We start from the raw sequence: 7,468 nt of genomic DNA, 5'->3' as shown, positions 1-7,468 counted from the left end.
ATTTAAGCTCCACCCACTGGAAATCACCCTTGCCATTCTTGTGGAATTCACACTTTCACTCAATGCCGTAGGACTCATCTTCCTACTCAGGCACTTGCCATTACGCTGGCCTTTCTCCGGGTGACCTTTCTTAATAGAGTTGTAGCGCCTTAGGATGTTTATCTCACACTGTTACCTCATGTGCAACTTTTCTTGGGAGAACATCTCAAGTTCTGCCCTAACCACAATTCCACTACCATTGATAGCTCTCATTCCAAAGCCACACCCCTCTGAGTGGCACATTTCTTCCCTGACCAACCATCTTTCATCACCTTGCATCTCTTTCTCACAATTTGCCTGGTCTAACCACCAGGACCCGCTGAACCTTTATACTAAAGGCATGCACGGTACCAACAAGGCTTTACCTCACCGCTCTCGAGCCTCACGCTCCATTATTGCCATCAAGTGCTACCACCTGGCAATTTCTCGTGTGTCATCAACTAGAAACCCTTCTAGTGCCACATAAGGACACTTCCTCATTTCGCATCGACACAACCAAGACTAACGCCAGACTGTGCCATTGCGTACCTTCACGAATTTCAAATCGTGCCTTAGCCACGCGTTCAGCCTACCACAACTCACATCACTGGATTAGAGATTGCTTTATTTGAAACCTCCGCACGCTTCAATTTCCCCATCTGATGGTTGGCTTCCATCTTGTAAGTCTCGCCCTCCACGGCACTTACGTATCATTCTCGAGCCATTTACCGACTCTACCAATCAATCCCATCTTCATGCATTACTGCAAGATCACACTGGGTTCATCATCCCAATTTACTTCGATCAAATTTAACCACAACTAAGTTAGCATCCGTTAGCAAGGAGCATCTCCCTACCTCTTGATATCACACCACGAGTTATCACCCCTCGATTCACAAACCTTCTTGCTGCCTTGACACCAAAAGTACTACCACCATACTTCAACCCTTACGAAATTTTTAGGTTTGGCTCAGGCATAACCTACAGCATACCCCAGGTCTTCGGTGTCTAATCGTCTCCACCACAGACAGGTTACTCCACGTGGAGGGCTGCAGTCCCTCATGTGGACTAACCGTCTGCATCCAATGGTCCCTAGCATTAGACCCGTCATTGATAGGCGTCAACCATAGCATTATTCCCACGCTAGACCCGTTTCTTTTCCCCGGGTTTCTTTCTCAAACATCTCATAGATCTTCTGTCCCTGACCATCTGCATAGTCACTATGTTGCCCTGTGCTTTAGGCGCGCCAACACCTTGTCACCATCATCGTGTCACTCCCATACACTGGCCCAACACTGGTTCCCCATCGTGTTGCCCTGTGCTTCAGAGAGTCAACATCCAATGACATGTCACTCCCATACACTGGCCCAACACTGGTTCCCCATCGTGTTGTCCTATGCTTCAGAGAGTTAACACCCAATCACTATTACTGTGTTGTCCCTTACACTGGCCCAACAACAGTTTCCTACAGCATGGTTCAGGTCCCATTCTGATCTGCTTTGCACCCCGTATCGTGACTTTCACCTTCCAGTCACACCTCTGCTATCGAACTCGGCATGACTACCTCGCCAGGCTCGTAGCCACTATTCCTACCAGGCGTCCTACTTGACAACAAATCTATCGGATCACTACCGCGTTCCACGATTCCTCCTTAGGACTACTCTAAATGTCCTATCCCTCACGGAAGATTTTTGGTCTCACTTGACCAATTTCCTAAGGTGCTGCTCCACATCCTCGGCATCTGATCGTCACCTGTAGTTCACTAAATTGTTTAGGCCCATGGGCCACTTGCCCTCAACACGAGCCAACTCATTAGTCCTCTGCCACACGGTCCGTAGCATCAGATCCGTTATGTCGAGCCTCGCACCCATCACATCAAAGCTACTTAAAGCCTTTCCAACCCCGATGGTTCCACCACCATCTTACCAAAGCCATCTTACTTGGTTATCCTTGCCTTGATAACCCCAAGCCCAAACCATAAACCTCGCTCCTCATGACTTCACATCTCTTACTGTTTCAAGACTCTCAAACCATTTCACCTCTTGAGGCCTCATGATCTTACCCCACAAGATCATACCTCACGGGTCTCTCTCAACATTTGAAAGCTCCAACCTTTCACGACAATGGATCCCAATCCATCATGATTCATTCTCCACCCAGCTCATCCTAGAGCTTGATTATCATAGATCTCGCAACCCGCAATCGACATGCTGAGCCCCTCTCAGGCTCTGGCACCCATAACCATGGAGTGACCCCCATTACCTTCTAGGTAAATTGAGACCTCTCGTCTCTTCTTGTACACTCATGAATGTATTCAGTCACTACGTCTGGCCTGGCCTTCCTACACACCTCGCTCGGGCCTCCTTGACTTGGAACTAAAATTCTCGGGCTTCCACATTGCTCACCATGCCCCTGCCCACTTGGCATCCAAAGTTGGCATTTCTTGTGCGCACATAGCCCACGGATGTCCTGTCGCCACAATTCACTACCTTCGGCCCACACACCATTCATACCCTCCATTGGGTGACCTCCGCATCTCCCTTTAAGGGTCTCGTAACCTTAGGCGTCATCTCGACCCCAGGCATCATAATGAGGGTCTATTCACCTCTCATCTCCCGACCTTAGGCGTCCCGCCTGACCCTAAGTGTCAATGAGAGTTTAGATTAACCCCTCATCCATCATTCACAAGAACGGTTACTTTGGCCTTTCTCAACCAGGACTTCCAATCCCATGGCTCCCACCCGCATATCTACGCATGCCCAACTCCTTTATCCCAAATCTGGATCCTCTTGGATTCCTGCTCGACTCACTTGGGATTTCCATCTCACACAAACACCAGCTAGGGTCCATTTGCCACATACCTATCCTTTCTTAGGATATATACCATTTCATCATGAAATCAACTAGGGTCCACCATACCCTAGGCACGTCCCCTCCAGGATCGTCATAACGATATAATCATATGGCACCGTATGCATCCCTCATGTATGACTCACACCCGACTCCCCTTGGAGTCTTTCAATGAACTACCAACGTCATGCCTACCCTGGCCATGACTGGCATATGCTTCACATGCTCGCTCCACCTAGAGCCTCTCTACAAGCAACTTTAGCTTGCTCCATTTCCGGAGCTCGTCACACAACCTGTTGACGACTTCTTTCTTTCTTTGGGTTTCGAGCTAATTTCAACCTTAGCTCACCCTAGTTTAAGCACGCAACCCTTAGCGCGTCACCTCTACGGGAACCACTCCATTCCCTCATACGGGCTTGTACATCTCCCCAACATAGGTTGGTCTACTAATCCCTTCTTGGATTAGCTATACCTCAGGCTCTCCTTGTCCCATCATGATCCTTATCATGACTCGGCTTTGTGTCCCCACACAAGCCTCAACACTTCAATCGCAAGGAACTCTTATCCTTAGAATGCCTCATGAATCTCCAAATTTCCACATTCGGGTTCTTGATAGCAATACCCACACTTGGGCATTTGACTCTTCATTGCTCGACCAGTATATCTCTTACGGTATATCATCTCAAACATGATATTTTCCCTTTCCTATAGCAGGAATATCCGAGCACTCCACTTCCATTGCCACAAGCCTCAATGCACCGACCCAACTCCTAGGGTCCTCGGTCACTTGTGGTTCTACTTCCAAGGCTTTTCGATCAACCTTCACCCAAATTTCTCCAAGCATCCTCTACTTGATGCTCCAACCACGCTCTGATACCAATCTGTAACGCCCCGCTCCCACTTACGGGTGTTACTCGTGAATAATTACCCGAATTGTCCACCTACCCGGTCTGAGATGAAGGGCGGACTATGTTTCAAGAAGAAACGCCCTAGGTGGGAACTAGGCTCGTCCTTCCCTTCCCTTAAACCCCAGGATTTTCTAGCAGGATTGGGCTTTAAACCACACCGCGTTTGGTTAAAAAGAAATCTCGCGAAGACGCCCAATCATTATTTTCTCATTTGAATTTAATTCTTTTTCGACCAAGAATTTTACTGGGCTCCAAAAATCACCATTTAAACTAATCCATTGATGGATCACCAATTTTGGAGGAAAAACTCATCATTTTCAAATTTTCAAAATTTCGGCATTTTCTTCAAAAATGCCCGAAAAATCCCTTTACTTTGAAAATTCCTCCGGGGCCCAAATTCAATTAAGAAACGCCCCAAATTTCTCAATTTTTTTAAAAATTTGGCCTGAGGGGCCCATGACGCGCCCCGGGGCCCGCTCGGGGCCCTGCTGGGTCTGGCCGCGCCTGCCCGCGCGCGGCCGCCCAGCAGCCTGTTGCTGCTAGCTACCCCTTTTGCTGCTTCTACATTTTTTTTTTCTCTTGGGCATTTAAACCCAAACTTTCCAGAAAAATAAATTAAATAAAATGCCTCACTTTCATCCAAATTTTGCCTTTAATTCTCCATAATTAAGGCCTAAACAATATACTTGATATCTCCACAACATACATCAAACACCTACTATTTTCCAACCATAAATCATAGGATTTAACTTCTTAGTGCTTCCCACCATACACACCAAATGAGACCTCACTCGACCTAGGCACCAACATGCCATAAGCCACTATCTCATTGTATAAATACAACATACACTTCTGAAGGATCATTAACGAGGAAACATAGCATGCAACGGAAGCGGTTTAAAATCAAAACCGTTCCTCGTATTGATTAGAATCTAAGAGACTTACTTTTTCGGCGGATTACCGGTCGGAATGGGGCGATAGGGGCAGGATGCGCAGTAGCTTCTTCGCGTGGTGGAGACGACGGCTGTCCTGCTATCCTTCGGCTCCTTCGCATCAGAACTTCGAGGCTCTCTTTCGATCTTCCGAAATATGACTCGAACTCGTGGCCTCTCTTCGGTGAAGAAGAGCAAAAAAGACCTTGGATGAAAAACAAGCAAAGAGAGATATATATAGGGAGAACCCTAGGGTTAAAACCCTAGTGGGCCAAACCCTAATGGGCCAAGATCATTTAATTAATTTTCTAATTGGGTTAGCCCAATTAATTAATTAAAAACCCTAATGAACTATTATTTTATTCTAGCCCAATTAATTATGGACTATTCTGAATAAAATAATTCTCTCTCAATGTAATTCATCCAACAAGCCAAATGTATTAAAAAATACATGAGTTACATCGAGCTACCCCGGGGACCAAAAGACAAATTATTCACGGCTACTAAAATGACCAAAATATCCCTGCTACCTAGTAGCTATATTTTGTCATTCTAAGTGTTCCAACTATCACCATATGATAACACTGACCCCACGAATAATTTTGCATATGCCATGTCTTTGACCTACTAGTGTAATGATGAAAATACCCCTCTGCGTAACACCCATCATTTAGAAAGGAATAATGTACCAACACCTCTCTAAATGATTTCTACCATCCTTAGATCACTAGTCCAATAATTCGTGACTACTCGAATGTACTTGCTTATCACTGGGAGCTACCCAGAAGCACACACTCATAAGTCACGTTCCTAGGGCCCTGGATTATTTGATTATTCTTGGAAAATCACAAGGGGGTGAATCATAGAAACTATCTTGTATTAGTCTGTCTTAGCTAATTAGAAACCATACTCCCAACTCAAAAGGATATTGATCTTTGATAGACCTCACCTACAATGAATCTAAGAATATAGCTCTAGGTTCACTAGACCACCAACTAATACTCAAGTATTAGAGTACTCGTCCACGTAGTAGCAGTGATAGACTAGCTCCATGATAATTAGTACTTTGTCATCAGCTTCTATCACAGGTCCACTCTACGCATTCCAAATGCGCTTGTACAATTAGAGTAAACGGACTGTTTACTGGCTAAGGCAAGCCATCCTCTATTAGGATCTATTGCACAATGATCTTATCATGATAGAATGCCCAGTTCTGTCTAAAGATCAAGAGTAATGTTTTTCTTGCTTATTAAGTACCCATGATTCATGCCTAACTGTGAAGAATGACCCATCACATGAATCACTTACTTAATAGCATGGACACTTTTCCAACAATTAAATGCAAATAATATATGTGCCATAAACTGAATAAAAGGAACATCATTACCATAAATTAAACAAAACGTGTCTTTAGGGCATACATTTCCAACAACTTCAACTAACAACAAATTTACATTACACAAATCAAACACATAAGTTTCCACAAGCCAAAATATACACTTGAATCTTCTTCCATGCTTTCCCATGCCATTTCACCTTGTCTTGACTTTACCATGCTTTCACAACCTACATATGAGGGTAAAAACCTCATGAGCCATTAAGCTCAATAAGGGTGCTTATGCAATAAGTATGAACATAAACATAAATCATGTAATGGCATGTGCATGCAAATGTAGTTAGGTCTTCCATGCTCTCACAACCTCTCAAGGTTTGAAGCCTTAACCTACCCCTTTCCACCATGTATCTTAACAATCCCTATGGCCATAGCTATTATGTACATGAGGAGCATGCTTAATACAACATGAAAAGTTTATAAACATACTTACAACCATGCAAGGCCACCATCCCATGGGGCCATCCCTTACCTTTTTCCATTCTTTGAAGTTTCCACATGCTTTAACTTCAAGGCCTTCATTGCTTTCAACCTTTGCTCTTTCTCAAGAAACCCCTTAAAAAAAAATAAGGTAGCTAAGCCACCATACAAGAAAGATAAAAGGATTTCTCTTTATTACTATAAGGTAGAAACCTTACCTTTGCATTCTTCATTTCCTTCTTCCTTTCTTCTCCATTCTTTCCTTTCTTCCTCTAAGCATTTGGCCAAAAAGCTTAGCCTTCTTCTCTACCTCCCTTTATATAGCCAAAATTCCCCTTTAATTCACTTATTTTATTTCCATGGCAATAATAAATCTTAGCCCTAGAATTTCACTTAAGTTGGAAGAATACATCCTAGCCTTCCATAACAAGCACAATCCATGTGCTCTTGTCTTCTTTAATCTCCACCATTAGATTTCTTTTACTTTTGAAGACTAGATCTCAACCATTCAAATCCCTTTACATGTGGCAATCCATGCCACTTCTCTTGAATCATCTCAACCATTAGATTTTCAAGACTTAATCTCCACCCTTGGATTAAGTCTTCCATTCCATAAATAGATTTTCTTTTCTATTTATTTAATTTGAGAAATTTTCATGCCATCAACCTTGAAAGACATAATTTAAGGCTTTTCCAATTTATTAAATCCCCATATTTCAAGGCTTGATCCCAACCATTGGATCATGTAGTCTTCCAATACCAAAATTAGCCATTTCTCATATATTTAATTTGACTAATTTCACCCCATCACATGAGTGACCACTTGAGAGACATATATAATTTCTTTCCCATTTAATTTAATGGGTCCATTTTCCATCATTAATGCTTGACCATTTTCCATTTCTTTTGCATTTTCCTTTTTATGCAACATAATCATGTCTCCCATT

Source organism: Diospyros lotus, chromosome 8 (genome assembly GCF_014633365.1).
Source record: "Diospyros lotus cultivar Yz01 chromosome 8, ASM1463336v1, whole genome shotgun sequence".
NCBI classification, from domain to species: Eukaryota; Viridiplantae; Streptophyta; class Magnoliopsida; order Ericales; family Ebenaceae; genus Diospyros; species Diospyros lotus.
This window is presented reverse-complemented; position numbering follows the sequence as displayed.